Source organism: Lissotriton vulgaris, chromosome 1_1, assembly GCF_964263255.1.
Source record: "Lissotriton vulgaris chromosome 1_1, aLisVul1.2, whole genome shotgun sequence".
Lineage (NCBI taxonomy): Eukaryota > Metazoa > Chordata > Amphibia > Caudata > Salamandridae > Lissotriton > Lissotriton vulgaris.
In genome coordinates this window covers 898,885,813-898,905,211 of record NC_141685.1, presented here as the reverse complement: position 1 = coordinate 898,905,211, position 19,399 = coordinate 898,885,813, and positions in this window count along the sequence as shown.

Here is a 19,399-nt window from a genome sequence, read left to right as displayed (position 1 = left end):
CCGCACAGAAGTGTATGATTTATTAAATAGTGACGTGCCTCTGTATTTTGGGGAGTTAATTCAGAGTATCTTTAATGCGTCCTTGACTACGGGGTTATCTTACTTTTTTAAAGTTAGAAGCAGTGGCCTTGTGACTTCTTTTCAAAGTATATTTGGTGTCTTCACAGCATTTTATTATTCAATGTTTTCCAGCATCTTTGGTGAGTTCCGCTTAATACTCGCATTAGTTGCCGGTGTGCTTTTATTTATTTGTTTACTTAAATATGGATGCACATCCTGCAGCACACAACAATATGTCCCGGCTGTTGCTGCTCCGCAACCGAATGCTTAGTTATTACGGAATGCTGCCTCTGGCTACATTGAGTGCAGCTTATGGATTATTGTTTCGTTTTTCCTTTTTCACATGCGTTCAACCTGTCTTCCATTACCTGAGCTGCAGTTTCGACTAGGCCCTGGATTTGTATCTCTGCAGTACGGTGTCTCCCAACGCGCTTATGACCAGCTGATGAGCCCCTTAGTGGTTAATGAATTGCTCTGTTCTGGCGGTGGGATTATGGCCTTAGCAGCGATACATGGAATAATGGGGTGTTGGAATGTTTTTGCAGCGGCGCATGACTTCTTGGCACGCAGTTACATTGAAGATGACCCGAGTTTTCCTCCGATGGTGATAGAGGCTCCGGTTGTTGAGGAACATGTATGTTCATTCTCACTATTGAATTGGATGGTTGAAATGTTTTCAGATAAGAACAATGACTTCCTCTTGGAGGCTGTTGCTACATACTGTGCTTATACGCTGTTGGATTATGACTCTTTGATTTTTCTACCTATTCTTTATTATTTAGTTACTGTTTTCTATCAAACAGCGAATAATTTTTTATGCAACTTTGAACTTGACTCTGCTTTTCAGGCTTGGACTCTGCGTTCCTAGTTCGCCCACGTTTATATCACGTGCTTCGGTCGTGGGAGTGTGTCGTGGGCTGAGCCTTGCACTCACACCGTGTTAAGTTAGCATGGGTTTATTAGAAGGTTAAACGCCATTTTTACTTTCCTGCTCTGCTTTGCACATGACACGCACTTGTGATATTGTTTAGAGAAGGCTGAGTATTTTGTTTCACATGAGAATTATTTGTTATGCTACATTTCTAGACTGCCTTGCTAGTTTAGTGTGTATAGTGAGAGCATGGAAAATCAAGGTTATCCTGGATGGTGTGTCTGTTATTCGGAATGATCCTCGCACGTTCGACCTATAACACATATGCAGCTGTGGCCACGTCTGATACTGGCATGTTTAATAATGTATTGTGGAGGCATAATTACACACAGTTGGGGAACATTTGTATCCTGACAATTTGTGCAGAACTCAATGTGATCCACTACTGCTGAGTACCAGAGGTATGGGGCCGTCCATGTAATCCTATGAGACCTTCTGTAGTTATAAACTAACCTGGTAGGTAGGGAGGGTGAAATGTAGGTATATTTTAAACCTGTTTCCCGTTAGCAATATAAGATGCTTTCTCCCTTTGTATTTTATGGAATAGTAACAATGATGACAACCTTGTTTCTGATAATATGTTTGGTTGTATTATGTAAGGTACTGAGCATGAGATTACGGCGTTAGAAATAAACATTTCAAACTTGCACGTGTCTTTATTTACTCCTTGTTTTGGACTGCTGTAAGACTATAACGAAAGAGTGCTCTTTTTATCTACCTTACTTGAGGTAATCTAAGTCGCATGTTCTGGGTTGACTAGTATATATATATATATTCAATGAAAAAAACATAGGTTTCACACATGTTATATTTAGGAATTAGCATTTAAAAAACCTTAGAAATTCACTGAAAAAAACATAGGTTTCACACATGTTATAGTTAGCTGGACATTTCACTCATACAAAACCATTGAAATTACCCCGTTATAGTTAGTTCAGCTAACTATAACTCGCGCACCTGCAATGTACTGCTGATGACATCGCATGCTACATCACTCATGACATGGTCAGTGACATCACTCATGACAAATGGAAGTTTTTTTTGTAAAATTGAATGTATAACTGACTTCTTAAGTGTATCTTAGTGAATACATGTCTTAGCGAGTGATGTTTAAATATGTAAATATCTGTATCAGTGTCTCACTTTCTCTATAAGTGGCTGCATGGGTTGGTGAGTAGCTACATGAGTGTCTATATGGGTTATTAGTTGATTTTTTCAGTATCAGAATGAGTGTCTGTATGGTTTGTTGGGGGTATTACTTAGCGCACAGATGCATGAATTACTGACTCACTGTTTGTATGTGTTTTGAAGACAGCATGTGTGCAGGACTTTATGGGTGGATGAGTGTGTGTATGGGTGTGTTAGTGAGTGAATGACCTCCTCAATGGTATCTTCATGAGTAACTACACATGTTTTAAACTAGTATATGTGAGTATTGATGCATATAAGTGAGTATATGTGAGAGTGAGAGATTGGAAGAGGTCCTGTATAAATAAGTATGTGTTTCTATAAGTGATTGTTTAAGAGAGTAAGTATGGGTATGTTTCTGTAGAAGTAAGTGTAGTAGTATGTGTATAGCTGTATATGCAAGTAAATGGATGTTTGATAGTTCATTTGCATGTGTGAGTATGTTTGTGAGTAACTCTATGGATGAGTATCAGTGTGTAACAGGATGTATAGTAAGCATGGGCGAATTTTGCGGATCTCGCGTTCGCGGATTTTGCGGATTTGCGAACTCGCAATCCGCAAAATCCGCGAATTCTCGCGAATTTGCGGATTTTTTTTATGTTCGCACGGGTTTCTGCAAGTTCGCGAGGGTTTTGTACAATTTCGCAAATTGCGAAATTGTACAAAACGCGTGCGAACTTGCAGCAACCCGTGCGAACACAATAATATGAAGAGAAAGAAGCTCCTGGTCACAGGAACAGCACGGGGATTGCGCTCATGAAAGTCAAGGATGCAAAGGCCTCTACCCAGCATCACAGCTGACTTTCCACGGTAGATTTGGGAAGAGGCACACCTGTCCAGCCTCGAAGACGCTCATGATTGTTTTTGGGCTAATGAATGAGTCACTGAATTTGAGCATCAACTAGTTCGAGCGACCATGTGTGTGTTACTATGCAATCGCCCCGAAGGGCGCAGGGGTCCCTTGAGTGAGCTGTCCATCATAGTGGGTGAATGGCGGGAAGACGGTGCAAACCGCGAGTGTGTGCGCGGGGCCAAACGTGCGGGGCTTCCATGCAGGTTCACATGCCTCTTGTGTGCATAAAAGGTCAGAGAAAGATCAGTTCTGCAGATGAAGAGAAAAAGCTCCACAGGAAGGGTCACAGGAAGGGCATTTGTAAATATTTTAGGATGGCGCCGGCAAGCTGCCAGCGCCATCCTAAAATACTTACTAAATTAGCTTCAACAGGAAGCTCTAATAGATAAAATAAAGCAGTTGCGAGCACCTGCTTTATTTTATCTATTAGAGCTTCCTGTTGAAGCTAACTTAGTAACTATTTTAGGATGGCGCTGGCAGCTTGCCGGCGCCATCCTAAAATAGTTACAACAGGGCAGGCTTGAACTTTTGCCCCCGGAAAAATCCGCCGCTCGCGGATTTGCGGATTTTCGGTAAATTCGCGGGAGTTCGCGGATTGCGAATTTACCAAAAATCCGCAAAATCTGCGAGCGGAACGGATTTTCCGCCCATGCTTAATGTATAGGTGTATGTGTAGATATGATGAGTGAGTACATGTATGAGTGTCTATATAGAAACTGTTGGTGAATGAGTGTATGTGTATGTAGATGTTGGAATTACTGAATAGGTTGTTGTAACTGGTATTAGTATCTCCATTTTTTTGAAAATTTTAGTTTCTATTTTTGAATGTGTCTATCAAAGGTTATATTAGGGTGAGAGGAGGTCTGCCACTCTTTCACACGGATGATGTCATCAGTGATGTCATTTGAGATGTCATCAGTGATGTCATGAGTGATGTCACTGACCATATCATGAGTGATGTAGTACGTCATCAGCAGTGCATTGCGGGCGCGCGAGTTATAGTTAGCTGAACTAACTATAACGGGGGAATTTGAATGGTTTTGTATGAGTGAAATGTCCAGCTAACTATAACATGAGTGAAACCTATGTTTTTTTCAGTGAATATATATGTATATATATATATATATATATATATACATACACACACACACACACACACACACAGTTGCAAGCCTAGCTCATGTGAGTGTTTGTGTGTGTGTATATACATACACATAAACATATACAAACACATACATTTACAAGCCTAGTGTGTGTGTGTGTGTGTATATATATATATATATATATATATACATGTGCATATGTACAAGGCTATGTAAAAAACAGGATAGGCCACATAAAGAAGTAAGACTAAACGCTTTAGTCCTACATTTATGTCTGGCCTGTCCCGGTATTTTCTTCTCAGAATCTGATCACCCTAAGTTAGGCTAGAGTAACTTTCATGGGGGCCTTGTAGATGACCCAGCTAGTCTTGCAGATGATTTACGCTCAAAAGAGGAGACAGTGGAGTTCCATCAAATTAGGTATGACATAGATAAGTGTCTTCAAGCCCATAATGAGTTGTGCTGCAGTGTATAGACAAATCAAAACTTGAGAGTAAGGCCGTGGCTGTCAGTAATCAAATCGCTTGCAGGGAGGGACAGTTTCACTTACTTCTGGAAAGAGAGATTTTGCCTTCTTGGCTATGTATTCTTTGAGGAAGAGGTCAGTGTACAGGGTAGAATATGACAGTAGAATATTTTTAAACTGACTATAAAATGTATTGCACTCGATTTACTATATTTGGAATATTGTGCAAAAAAATTAATCAGGAAAACCCCATAGCCCTTGCTGCAGATGTCCAACACAGGCAGGCAGAAATATGTGAGACCTACAAGGAAGGTTAGCCCATTGTATTTTACAATTGCAATCTTTTTTTTATACTTTTAACATTTCTGTCTATGACCCAGGCATCAAGATCATTATTAGTGGACATGGCATCAAAGAAATAAGCAGAGATAAAGAATGTTTAAATTTACATACTAAAACATATAAATATTGTGATAGGAAAGAGATTCAGGGAGGCCTGAATCTGTATACTGTAACGGGTGGGACACAAAGAGGACAGGTGCTGCAACCACTGTGTCAGACAGGGACCCACAGCGGCCAGACTGAACAGGCAGTGTGACCAGTGCTTAATTTGAGACAGTGTTTTCTAGTGGGGCCCACCGGTGCTCATTTGTGGGTCCGGAAGGGTCCACCAGCACTTATTTTTCCATACCAGACATTTCCCAAGAGCAACAGAGGGCAAAACACACAAAAAGGGAAAGAAGAAGAAAGAGAGGATTGACAAACTGCCAACAAGGGAGAAAGCAGGAGCCTGCAAGAATGGGATAAAGGGACATGGAGTATCTGGCAGTGGATTAACCACATCGATGCTAGTGTTATTTTCCTCCTGTGCTGACCTCTTGGTTTTCCCATTGTTCATGACGAGCTCAGCTCGTCATGAGTGTACGGAGGTGTACACCGTGACGAGCTGAGCTCGTCATGAGCGTCCAAGGAGTTAAAGAGGCCTGTGGTGAATTCTGGAATACACAGCCTTGCTATTCAATGGGTAGACATTTAATAGCATTGGTCTCTGTTTTTTTAGCAGTGCTTTCGGCACCACCACCATTATGCTACAAATTTAGATTTTTAATAGCCTGATGGGCAGAAAATCTGGATTTTATTAAAGACACTGAGGCTGAGATTATGCAAATCTCCTTTATTGTCAAGCTTGCAGCAGTAACAATTAAAGAAATCTAGAACTTCGATAACATTCTAATAATTAGGCCTGGGCGTAGTGAGCGTAGTGGGGCTACCCGAAGCTACGTAAAGTGGGCGAGAAACTACGCCCACCTGCGCATAGCCCCACTATGCGCCGCATGCCCCCCTCCCAAACATACCTAATTTTTAAGAAATGGGCACATAAAAATAATTACCTTGTCCGCGGCGTCCCGGGGCTCCCTCTGCTCGTTCACGCCGTTCACGCCGCCGTCTGCTAACCAATGCACATGTGCGGGTGGCCGCGCATGCGCAATTCTCGTGAGAAATGCGCATGCGCAGCCGCCCGCGCATGCGCATTGGTTTGCAGACAGCGTTGTGAACTAGCAGAGGGAGCCCCTGGACGCCGTGAACAAGGTTGTGTCTTTATTTCTTTTTATGTGACCATTTCTTAAAAATTAGGTATGTTCGGGAGGGCGGGAGGGAGGCGGGTGGCGGGCAACTTCGCTACGCCCAAGGAGTGGGCGTAGTGTTGCCTGCTTCGCCTACTTTGCAAAGGGCGAAGTAGGCAACACTACGCCCATTTCGTGGGCGTAGCGAAGTTGCCCGCCCAGGGTTACTAATAATGTATAAAATGCATCAACATGTAGCATTCTCCCTTCTTTGTTGGTGTTGAAAAAAAAACCGGATAACTTCTACTACTTTAAGTTTAAAAGCGCAGCCTTTTCTATTCTGTAAAATAAAATTGAAATACAGTCAGTCATCTTTAATCCACCAGGGAGGGTTTTAAGTGGTGAGATAATCTTAACCTCAGTGTCTTTAATAAAATCCAGATTTTCTGCCCATCAGGCTGTGAGAAAATCTAAATTTATGGCATGACACGGACACTAACATTATGCAAGTTTAAAGTGCATTTAGCCCATTATCTATAACACTTGTAATAGGTCTAAAGTAACAGGTATTAAACATTGTTTCATTTGACCAATCTGCAGTTCTAAGGATATCTTGTAGGCCTTCCCCTAGGAAGAAAGCTTTGGATGCTGAGGCGCCCCTAAGGGAGTGTGTATCAAATATAGACATGTCTATACCCGCTTCTTTCATTACCTCTTTGACCCATCTGACTAAAGTGGGGGATGAGACTGCCTTATGAGGTGATCTATAGGATAATAGCTATTGATCCCCTCAGGTTCGCAGTTTTTCTCTCATATTCCAGCCAGCATTTTACCACGCAAAGTCTTTCATTCGCAGGAAAAAAGGGGTGAAAAATAGAGGTTGACATTGTCTTGGTTTGTCTTTTTAGGTAAAAGCAGACCCCTTTGGGTTGGTAAGCCCTACTGCTAATGTCTAAGTCGTTTATGTCTGAGGGTCGTCTAAAAGATACCAAGCAGAGTAAAACTGAGAGGTTGTAGGATATTTGTTTTAGGGATAACTTAGATTTTTCACCCCAACCTACTAGAACTTGTAGAAGATCTATTACGTCTCATAGAGCAGCATATTTTGGAGAAGGGGTGTTTAGGACCCGCGTACTCCGCATCATTTTTTGGACTAATACGTTTTGTCCCACAGAGACTCAAGGGAGTGGCATACTGCAATCGCTGACCTATAAACATTAACTGTCCTGTCAGAGAGTCCTGTGTGAATAGTTCGAATGAGTAGTTTATTACATGCAGTAAATTAGTTGAAATGGGATAGTAGTTCTGTTGAAGACTCCAACACACCCATCCCTCCCAATCCAGTGTATATGCTTTTCTTGTGCCAGGTGCTAATAACTTCAATATGAGTTTGAAAGCATCTGCCGAAAGGTCTGCAATCTGCCACTGTCTCCTGAAAACTTCCAGGCCATCAGTGTCAGACCCTGTTCTACTAGAGGGTATGCATCTCCTTCAGGGCCTGTTTTTATTTCCTTGAATGTTGGTAATAAGATCAGATGGTCTATACTCAATTTCAGTAGGATTGGAAACCATGCTTGGGCTCTCCAGAGGGGTGTTATTTCACTGTAATTTATTTGTTCCTGCAGCCATGCACTAGTAGTCTGGGTAACATGAGAAACGGGAGGGAAAGCATAAGGTGTTAGTCCCTTCCAATTCTGAAGAAAGGCATCCACCCCAAAGCGTGAGAGTCCAATTTCCAGCTGAAGAAATTTGATAATTGAGTGTTCAATCTGTCTGCACAGAGTCTACCCTAAAGGGTCCTCACATTGACTGGATGGTAAGGAAAATTCCCTTGTGTAACTTCCAATTGCTGGAATCTTTGAAATTGCTGGAGAACCATTCCACAACCGCAGTGCTCAGGCCCGGAATGTGTTCTGCTAATACTGAGATGCCTTTGTTCAGGAACTAATACCAAAAGAATTTGGCTAAATCTGTCAGACCTCTGGAGGGAAGACCCCCCATCTTGTTGACATATATAACTGCAGATACGTTGTCCATTCGTAGCATGATAGAGCATTTCCTTAAGTCTTTGGTAAAGCAACAGATTGCAAAAGAACCTGCCAGTAACTTCAAACAGTTGATGTGTAATTCCTTTTCCTTTTCTGTACAGCAGCCCCCTGTTGTTGAATTGTCGCATTTAGACCCCCATCCTTCTAAGCCTGCATCTGAGTCTATCACTATCTCTGGTTCTTCCCTGAAATTGCTCTCCCATTCCATGCTTCTGCATTCTTTAACCACCAGAGTATTTCTTTCCTTGAATCTGGGTCCAGAGTTATAATTTAGGAGTAGGATTGGTCTGCTCTCAACGACTTGGCTTTGAGCCTTTGATGAGCTTTGTAGTATAAGGCACCTGGTAGATAGCCTGGATCGTTGAGGATCGGAGTCCTAGAATTCTTGCTAAGGTTCTTAAATGGAATTCTTTTTTCCCAAATATTTTCCTCAATTCTTTGCGGAGTTTTCCTCATTTTTCACCAGGTGATCTTAGATCCGCTTGTGTTGTATTTATAACTAAGCCCAGGATCGGAGTTTCCTTACTTGGGGTTGTGCAGGACTTTTTCTTGTTTATGATAAAGCCTAAGTGTTCTAACAGCTTTATGGTAAGGTCTGTGTGAAGTGTTACTGTTTCCTTAGACTAGGCCATTGTAAGGATGTTGTCTAAGTAGATTATTAGTCTTATTCCCTTTGATCTGAAGCATCCCACTTTGGTGTGAAGCACCAAGTAGCTGAGGATAGACGGAATGGGAGGCTGCAGAACTGCCAAAACATTCCACCCCAGGTGAATTGGAGGAATTTTTTTATGTGGTGGCCAAATTGGGATGGAGAGATATGCATCTTTGAGATCTAGATGGGTTAGCCATTTCCCTTTCCTTAACACATCTCTTAGAAGGTGCATATTTTGAAGTGGTGATAGACCACCCATTTGTTTAGTTGTTTTAGTTTTATTACTGGTCCTAACCCTTTGCCTTTCTTTTCTACTAACCCACATTGTATGCTTTCTTGAAATACACATTTGGTTAATAGTTCTTCTTCTTCCTGTGATACCAGCTTTGAGTTCTTGTGGGAGAAAACCATTTTCCGGGGTATTCTTCTCTGTACTCGGGTACCAGAAAATTCTATTTTGCATCCCTCACTGTTTCTAAGATCCAAGGGTATTCTGCCACCACGTTTCAATTCCCAGAGAATTGGGCCAATCTCAATCCCACCTTTATATGGGTATCTGAAAGATCTTTTGTAATTCTTACCTGCTGAAAAACCTCTTTGTCTCCTCTTTCCTCTGAATCCTCTACCTCGAGGTCTTTGTTTCTGTGGGTAGAAGGTGGAGTACGAGCCAAGACCTGGTTGGAATCTTTGTCCGCGTCCCATGTAGGGTCTTGAAGTGACATGGCCGGGGAACTGACCCCTTGTTCTCCCGGCCCTTCCAAAAACTCTGTCCTGGAATACCCTTCTTATGTCCTTCTGGGACTTTTGAATTGAGCTGAATGCCCCTACGTTATTTGCCATGCCTCTAATTAGGTCATCTCCAAAGAGAAGCCCTTGAGCCAAAGTTCCTCCTTCTTTTGTGGCTAGTTCTACTAGCTTCAGGTCTATTTTGAGTAGAACTCTCTGCCTCCTCTCATTTGAGAGGGCTGTGTTGGCATTGCCTAGGAGACAGATAGCTCTTCGCGCTCATTGACTCAACTCCTTTGTGTCAATTACGGAGTCATCGAGGTAGACCCCTTCCGCCATTTGGAACAGTTTTGTGAGTGGCCCAATCAAATCAAGTATGTGGCATGACTGGTATGACTTTAAGCCCTTATCAATACCTCTCCTAGGATCTTTTCCTCCTGTAGCGATAAACACCACTACCTTTGGGCCCAGTTCTGGGGTTGAGGCGAACTTGTCTGGTGAAGAGGGGCGTGGGCATTCGGATCTCAGGCATGATCTAACATCTTTGAGTATTTCCTTGCGAAGACAAAATGAAATATACTCTGCAATATGTTGGGTGAGAGTCCTTTCTGGGGGTAGGGGGTGTTTGATCAGAAGTGGGTCAAACATACTTTTTCCAAATGGGTCCATAATGCCCATCTTTCACCCAGCGGCCTCTGGTGCCTTATCATTGCGGTCGATGTTTTCATGTTCGATATCTTCAATGTCCGCATCTAAGTCGAACGAGTAGGACATGCAAATTTCGTCCTCTAAATCATCCTTGCTCTTATGGGCATAGTGGTTGGGCCTTTTTTGGTGCCCATCTGCAGTGCCTGAGGCACTGTCTGATTCACCACCAATGCGTGAAGTACTTAGGTTGGAGCATTGTGATTATTTATGCCCTTTTGTTGTATTTTCCGCAGAGCTCCATCTCCTTAGGGCCTTATTTGCCCCGTCTGCCCCTTCCGGGTGTCTTGAGCTAGTAGTTGGCCAGCCTCCTTGTGAAAGGGCCTGCAGTTTTCTTATTAACTGTGTCATCTAGTGACCTAATTACTTTATTGATGGCTTTATTTATCAAGCCTTCCATCCTATCCTCCATGCTACTCACTGAGGGGTCGAGGGACATGCTGTTTAGTAAGTCGCTGTCTGTCTGTTGAATTGACTGAAGTAGTAGTTTCTGTCTGTTGGTCTGACTACAACTGCCAGAATTCATGTGGTTTCCAAATCTATCTAAATGGCAGTTGTAGTCTTCATAGTGTTATCTTCCCAAAGTTTTAAAATTGGCCACCGAGTGTCTCTCAGGTCTTTTCCTCTAAAGTCCTTTGTTCCTGACATCTATTTCTTGTCTGCCTTTAAAAAAAAATATTTTTAGCTCTGTACTGCGTGGGTGATTTCCTTGGGACCAGCGGGTAACGTAATTACATTTTTTTTGCACTATTTTTCATTTTTAAATCAGCGGGTGAGCCATGGGATCTTTATATTTGCTGCCCCGCTCATTGTGTCATCCTTACTTGGTAGTTGATAAGGTGGAGAGATGCGCTGCTTTGCTATGCATGCTTGTCTGCCGCGAGATACTTGTCTCTGCGAACCGTTCTCCTGCTGAGTCCGGCTCGTGTTCAGACGCTGCAATGGGTCCCGTTACCGCAGCAGCTGGATAGGACTTGTTTCTTTTTGAAGGCCTGTGAGTTCTAACTCGAGGCATGAAAGAAGCGCGAGGTCAGGCTCAGTAGCGGAGCCGAGGTGCTGAAATTGTTCGGATTCAGCCTGAAGGGACCGAAAAAGACCTTAAGGCAGATGTACGACTGTTTTTTGCATTCGCAAATGGGAATTCGGCCCGTTTGCGGCTTCAAAATTGGTCTGCCCATGCCCGATGCACAAACCATATTTTGCGAGTCACTAATCTATTACCGACTTTCAAAATATGGTTTTGAAAATCGCTATTAGGAAGGGATGGTCAAATGGCATCCCTTCCTAATAGTGAGTCTAACAGCAATGTATGATTGTTTTGCTACCACATTTGTGGATGTAAAACACTCAAGTAGGTGGTAAACCACTCGCAAACAGGAAGGGGTCCCAGTGGACCCCTTCCCCCTTGTGAATGGGTGCAAAATATTTTTTAAGAGTAGGCAGTGGTCCCAGGGACTACTGCCTGCCCTTAAAAAATAAAACTGAAACGTTTAATTTTTCTTTTTTTAAATACATCGTGCTTTCCTTTAAGGAAAATAGGCTGCATTTAAAAAGTAAAAACTGCTTTATTTCAAAGCAGTCCCAGACCTGGTGGTCTGCTAAGCCCAGCAGGCCACCATCCATGAAAGTGCTGCAAACAATGTCTGAGACACTGTTGTACATTCACTTTAGCGAGTCACAAATTGTGAGTCGCAATTCGGCACAATTTGCAACTCGCTAAACAGAATTTTTGTACATCTGACCCCTTGTGTGGTCTCGGGTCCGGGGTGGAGACACCCCCGGTCTGAGCTGACACACTTACGTTAGCAATCAGAAAAAGGACACCACCCACCCTCCTGTAAATTACCTCCCCATGAACCACCCTAATCAAAGGGTTGTAGTGTTAAAATAGTAGAGGGCTATAGAGGGGTGTTGAGGATAGGGGGACGGTGGGGTGTTAACTCAGTGCACAATAACTAATTTAGTATATACAAACACAAGGAGGACTAAAGAAAGTGTACGTATCTGTGAGCAGCAGCAACAAAGAATGGAGAATGCTACGCGTTGAGGGATTTTATAAGTTATTAGAATGATATTGAAGTTCTAGATTTCTTTAATTGTTGTTGCTGTGAGCTTGGCAATAAAGGAGATTTGCATAATGTTAGCCTCCGTGTCATTCCATAAAATTAAGCACTGATGCGTGACAGGAAGAGAGTGAGACCTAGAGATGACAGACTGCACTTCCAGTGTCAAAGGAGAGGGCATGAAAGGCTAAAATGCACCAAGTGTGACTGAGGACACACTCAGAAGGGCCATGCTCTGCACCTAGTGTGACAGGGAAACCCCAGAAAGTCCAGGCTCTGTAGGCAGTGTAAAATGAAAGAAGGCTATATGCCTGTTGGAGAAATCTGTCACATGTAGAATCCAGACTCAAATTCTGCTGAATCCGACTCAGCTATCCATCCTTCTTAGGATGGTCCTAATTGGAGTGGCAGAGTGAGGGAAAAAACATAAATCACTTTGTTTTGCACTGTAAGTGGGTCTAAGTGTGAATTGTTTGCCTTTAACCAAGTGCCTTAGGCCTAGATGTATCATCGTTCTCATTTGCGAATTCTTAATAGCGATTTTTACCGAATCGCTATTAAGAATTAGCAAAATGGGATGTATGTTGAAAATCGCTTTTTTTTTGCGATTCCTTATGATTCCTAATTTGCGAATTCGCACGTTGCGAATTCGCAAATTAGGAATAATTTCCCATTCATTCCTATGGGCCAGGAGGCCCATAGGATTGATTTGGAAAAAATTCTCAAATTGCGATTTTGCTATTTGCTAATCGCAATTTGAGAATTATTGCAAGGGTGCAGGGGTGTCTCATGGACACCCTGCTGCACCCCTGAAACTTACATGTGTGTGCATATGGCGCACATACATGCCCTATGGGCATGTATGTGTGTCACATGCCACACTCAAAATTGCCACATTTTGGTTTTTAAAAGGAATTCGCAAATTAACACGAACCTCAAGTTCGTGTTAATTTGCGATTCCTTAACCTGAATTCGCAAAATAAAAAAGCTTCATACATGGCATTTAAGGAATCGCAAATTTGCGATTCCTTAAATGCTTAAGCAAAATAAGGAATCGCAATTTTTTGCGATTCCTTATTTTGCTAATTTCACATACATCTCAAAAAATGCAAATTGTCAGTTTACGATTCGTTAAGGCCGAAATTCGCAGAATTTCGGCCTTAACGAATCGCAAACTGCTTGATACATCTAGGCCTTAATTCATTATGCTACAGGGTTCAAGCTGTGCCTCAATGATGAGGCATTACTTGGATGAAACCTACCTGGGTTTACTTGTGTTCCTGTTCAAAGGGGTCAGGCCTGCCAGACTTGGCAAGACTTTTCATATCAGGACAGGACAGAGGCTGATGTTTTAAGGTCGAGCCTGCGATAGCATGCTCTCACTCGCAAGACACTATTGTTTTCAGTAAAGTGCATGCAGCATACCCATTGCTTACCATTTGCTGGTTTTAGTTTCATTATTCTTTGCTGCCTCCTAATTGGCCAGCGCAGGCCAAACGTTTGTTTCATTAAAGCAGGGACCAAGCACAGATTAATCAAACTTAATCAGTGCCTGTCTGCTGCTCCTTACATGATTGAGGTACTAATTCATCTCCGCGCGCTCCTGGCTTATGCCTCATTGCTAGTGACAGTGCACCGATAGTGCTGTTGTGACAGTTAAGGGAAAGGTTAGCTTTTAGGCTCTGTCTCCCGTCGTCATACACATGTCCTTGTCTCTGCCGGCAGAAACAGGCTTTAATGATTCAGTTACTTACTGGTAATCTTCATTACTCCGAACACCGTTTTTCTCGTACCAATACTTATTTCTATGAGGTGTCCAGCCTCTTCCCAAGCACAACATGATCTAGCTGGAACCAATGAAAGGTTCAAAGTAAAATTCCCCCTTTCTTTCCTCCTCAAGGCCCCCCCCCCAACATTCTGGTGACAAAGAGGCTGGCATCTCCAGAGAGTGGAGGGCATGGCAAATGGGTGGAGGGTGGGTGCATGCACTATCGTGCGCTACATGTAAGGTGCAAATAAAATACATAAAAATTCACTTGCCTTACATGTTCATTGACAAATTCTCCTTGCTCCAGTCCTGTGTTCAGCGCAGGCACCAGCCAACTCCCTTAACCAAACCTAGTGCTGCTTTCATGCTGGTAACCAGCATGAGAAAAGAACAGGTTTGGAGCGAGTGGCCTCTTTCAATGCTCCTGAGGGCACTGGAAGCCTTTGCTTGCTCTCCGCCCAGCTGTCTAAGTTAGCTTGGTTAGAGAGGTTTAAAGTGAGCAGTTCTGGGTGGCTGTCACAAGGCAGATGGCCAAAGGGAAATGTGCACTTTAAACTTGAGTGCACAAGCAGCCCACCACTCCTCCCTGCTGTTGCCACTCAGCTGGCCCTGCTCTGTCCTCACATTCAGTTCGGGATGGGTCGATGAAAAATAAAATGGTAATAAATTAATTTTATTTTTATAATCTGGGGGCATTTTAGTTGATGGGGCGATGCTCCTCCGCTCTAATGGGGGAGCAGGTTTTGCCAAAACACTTCCTGCTTGTCCCCAAGCTAAAAGGAGATTTTGCAATGTGTACTGTGAGGGAGGGTCGTAAGTATAGGCATGAGGAAAATGGTATTCAGAGTAATGAAGATTACCGGTAAGAAATAGAAGCATTACCTCCTCAACTCATTTTCTCGTACCACTACTTACTTCTATGAAGATATACCAAAGCTGCACAAAAACAACCTGAATTCCCAATAAACCAGGCAAACTCTCAGTTCATGCAAACAAAACTATTTTTTTAAAACCAGGAAAATTGAACAGAGTTTTCAAGACTTAGAAGCAGTGAAAACCTTAATACCAAACTACAAAGAATCAACACTTCCCACATCCAGTCTAGAAAGGGAAACAAACATAGAAAGAGTAAACCAAGTGAGCACTTTATAGATGTCCAGGACAGAAACTCCACTAGCCTCAACCCAGGAGGCTGCAATTCCCAGAGTGGATCTTCCCTGAACTCCAATTGCCATCTGTACATCTTGTGAGGCATATGCATGAGAGTTCAATGACCTAATCTATCTACTCAAAGTAAGTATAGATGCCATATGCCCATGATGGAGAAAACCAAAATGTATAAACAAATTCTCGCTCTGTCTGAAATCCTGTGTTCTGGACAAATAGATTGCCGCTGCCATCAACACATTTAAGGTGTGTAAGGCCTCTTCTGAACGAGTAGAGGTAGCTGGAAAAATTTGGACAATGTTATTATTTCCTGTTGTTGATGAAAGAAAAAAACAACCATAGGAAGAAACCTACGAGCCAATTTGAGAACCAGTCTATCAGCGGACATTCTAAAATAGGGAGGCCTAATAGATAATGTTCCCAATTCACCAAGCCTATGGGCTGACGTGATAGCCACAGAGAACAATAGCTTTAAAGACAAATGCTTTGGGGCGTGGCCAAGATGGCGGGGTGAGTGGACGCTTCTTCCCGCAGCTCCTCCGACCCGTCCAGGCCCGAGCCCTTTTTCGTCAGCTTCTCTCCCCCGCTGAAGCTCAGCGGATGAGAGACGGACGACGGAGACCTTGGGGCACGTATTGATACCACTTTGGCACCGATCGCTCCGGTGGAAGCACCTTAAAAGACTGTTTCAGGACGACGGAGCGCCTTGGAGGCGGAGCTGATCGGAGCGCTGTCCGGACATCCCTGCTGGGGCCTGGTGCTGATGCCTAGCGATCTGGTGTGGAAACCACCCCGATGCTCGACGGGGATCGCTTGAGGGATATCGGCTGTGTGACTTCCCTGCACGGGGACCCTGCCGTGTGAGTGAGGTGGTGCTCAGCCTAGAGGTGGTGGCCTTCCAAGGGGTGCGAGCCCCGGCCCCTGGCCGGTAGACGACAATGCTTGGAATCGGAGCCAGATCTACTGTTTCTCCTTCTTTGCCCGACAGCCCTGGTTGGAACTTTTCCCCGCGGGCCTGGCTATGGAGTGCCCCCGGTGCCATCACCGGGCTTGGTCGATCCTCCCGGCCCCGCCCAACCGCCATCTTGTCTTCACTGTGACGGTGAGGAGGCCCTCCTGCGAAGTCGCCTGAAGTCGCCTACTGCACCTCCGCTTCTGCACGCCTCTCCCTTCCTGCGGGACACTCCGGCCGGAGTTCCCCCGACGAGGGCCCCTGTTGAACTCTTGGCTGGGCGCCGATCGACCCTTTGTGACTGGACTGGCCCGCCATTTTGTCATCTGTGGCGCAGGTTCCCCATCCGGCCCGGAGTTCCTTCCTGAGGGACTCTGTTGGCCGCTGGAGCCTCCTCGGAGTGGCCGGAGCCCGTGTCCTTGCTTCGGTTGGGTCGCGACAAGGTACGAGATACGAATGGCTGGAAAAGGAGGATCGAGGAAAGGGGACCGTACCCTGCCGGACATGCTTGGCAGGGCTCAGCAACAACGGGACAGGGCGCAACCGTCCCCGGGCTCTTCCCGGGCCGCGGCGGACACGGGCGGGGGTGAGCCCCCCGTCAAGAGATCCTTCATGGAGGAACAGCTCGCTTAAAGCGGACTTCCAGACGCTGAAGCAGGAGGTGGCCAGCGAGGTACGCGAGGTCCGCAGGGAAGTGGAGGGTCTTGATGAGCGGATAGAGACGGTGGAGACAGCGGCCCAACGTCGGGACGACGAGATTGTCCACCTGCAACAAGACGTTCTCCGTCTCCGGGAACAGTGTGTTGAACTCCAGGCCCACACCGAAGACCTGGAGAACAGGTCGAGGCGGAATAATATCCGGGTACGGGGTGTGCCGTCTGCAGATGAGGGGACAGACCTGGTGGGCTACTTGCAAGACCTATTCCGGGACATTCTGGGAGAGGCCGCTGACTTTCCGATCCGCATTGATAGGGCCCACAGGGTCGGCCGACAGCGACAGTCGACGGCACCCCCGCCAGACATCTTGGCCTACCTTCCTGACTTTCCGATGAAGGAGCGCATCATGTCCGAGGCACGCAGGAAACAGCCACTGATGTTTAGAGAGCGACCTGTGGCGCTGTACCAGGACCTATCTGCCAACACATTGCAGAAGCGCAGGTCCTTCAAGATTGCGACCGATTTCCTGCGTGAGCACGAGACGCCGTACTCCTGGGGACATCCCTTTCGTTTAATATTTTGTTGGAATGGAGTGCTGCACCAGCTGCGTTCCATGCAAGACATTTGCGGAGTCTTGGGGCTCACGGCTACAGAAGAGGATGGTGCGACGCCGTCCTGGAGGCGCTCGGATCGAGGAGGACGTCGGAGGTCGGCGAGACGGAGATCGGCGGCGAGCGCTGGGCGGCCTGACTCGCCCACCATCAGAGCGGACATGGCCAGTGCCCTGAGAGAAGCGGCCAGGGATTCAGCGGACTCGAACGGTGTGGCCTTGATGGCCTAAACTCACTCCGGGGGGAGATGAACATAGCTTCTTCGGTGCCAGGTTCGGGGGTTGGAGGGGGGTTGGGGGGAGCGGGAGAAGTGAGTGGCCGGACGTCCACTTTTGTTATTTTCTACAGACCTGTCCGTTTTGGGGCATGACTGAGACAATGGGTTGTTTAAGTTGGTATTTGGCTAGTTGCCATTGGTTCGTTTGGGGTGGGGTTGGGTGTTGTTCTGGGGTTGGGGAAGAACCGTCCGATGTTTCCTGTGTACACACTTGGCTTACTTCTGCCTGTCCTGCGCTGCTGCCCTGCACCCCTTCCCCTCCGGTTGCCTGCCCGCGGCGCAGCGTCTCCGGCCTCTGGAGAATATGTTGTCCCTGAAGGTGGTGACCCTTAATGTTAAGGGCCTGAATAACCCTGTTAAGCGTAGGGCGATTTTGTCTTTGCTAGAGGGGACGCAAGCTGATATATGCCTCCTGCAAGAAACCCATTTGCTGTCCCGCGACTGCCATAGAATGCGCTCTGCCAGGTTTCCCACCCAGTTTTTCTCCTCTGCTGCGTCCAAAACTGCGGGGGTGGCTATCCTGCTAGCGGGCTCCTTTAAGGGGGAGGTGTTGTATAAATTTGCTGAACAAAAAGGGAGGCTTTTGGCATACCGCCTCCGCCTGGGGGGCATATCGTTCACTATTCGCTCCTTATATAGCCCGAATGACCATCAAGAACGTTTTTTGGATTCAGTGCTGGTGGATGCCACTGCTTCCCCCGATCGTCATGTCATACTAGGGGGTGACTTGAATATTGTCTTTGATTCTGCAGTGGACAGGTCGGCGCAGCGGTTCCCACAGACTGGGGAACTTTCCTAGTCCGGGAAGGCCCGTATAGCTGAACTGGATTTGCATGACCTTTGGCGCGCCCTCCACCCTACGGATAGGGGTTACTCCTATTATTCGCATGCGCACCGGACCTACGCACGGTTGGACTACTTTCTGGTTAGTGGACCGATGCGTGCCGCTGCTACGGCGGCGGACATTGGGGTCCTGACACTGTCTGATCATGCGCCGGTCGTGAGTGAGTTTGCGTGGCCGGCGTCCTCCCCCTCTCGAGGAGTGTGGCGCCTTAGGGACACCCTTCTGCACAAGAAGACAGTGGTGAAACACATTGAGGAGGCGATACGAGACTACCAGGCACACAATAGTAACTCGGACACCTCGTTGGCGACACAGTGAGCGGCGCTGAAGGCAGTCCTCAGGGGGGAATTTATCTCTATCTCCTCGGCGGACAACAGGGAACGGCAACGGAAGAGGGAGGAGCTGACTTCCCAGGTCAGGGAGCTTGAACAGGTCCACCGCCGTACGGGTGCTCCGAGGGTCTGGAGGCAGTTGAAGGCTGCCAGGAAGTTACTGTCGGCACTGGACATGGACAGAGCGGAATACGCAGCGTTACGTTTAAAGCATGCATTCTACACAGGGGGGGATAGGTGTGGCAAGCTTCTAGCGCATAGGCTACGAGTCGTGCAACAGCGGAATGTAGTGAAGGAGCTCTTGGGAGCGGATGGGGAAACTGTGACGCGGAGGTGGCGGAAGCCTTCTGTGGTTTCTATGAGGCGCTGTATACCGGGGAGCCCTCTTCGCCGCGGGAAACCGCGGACTATCTGGAATCCGTGGCCCTTCC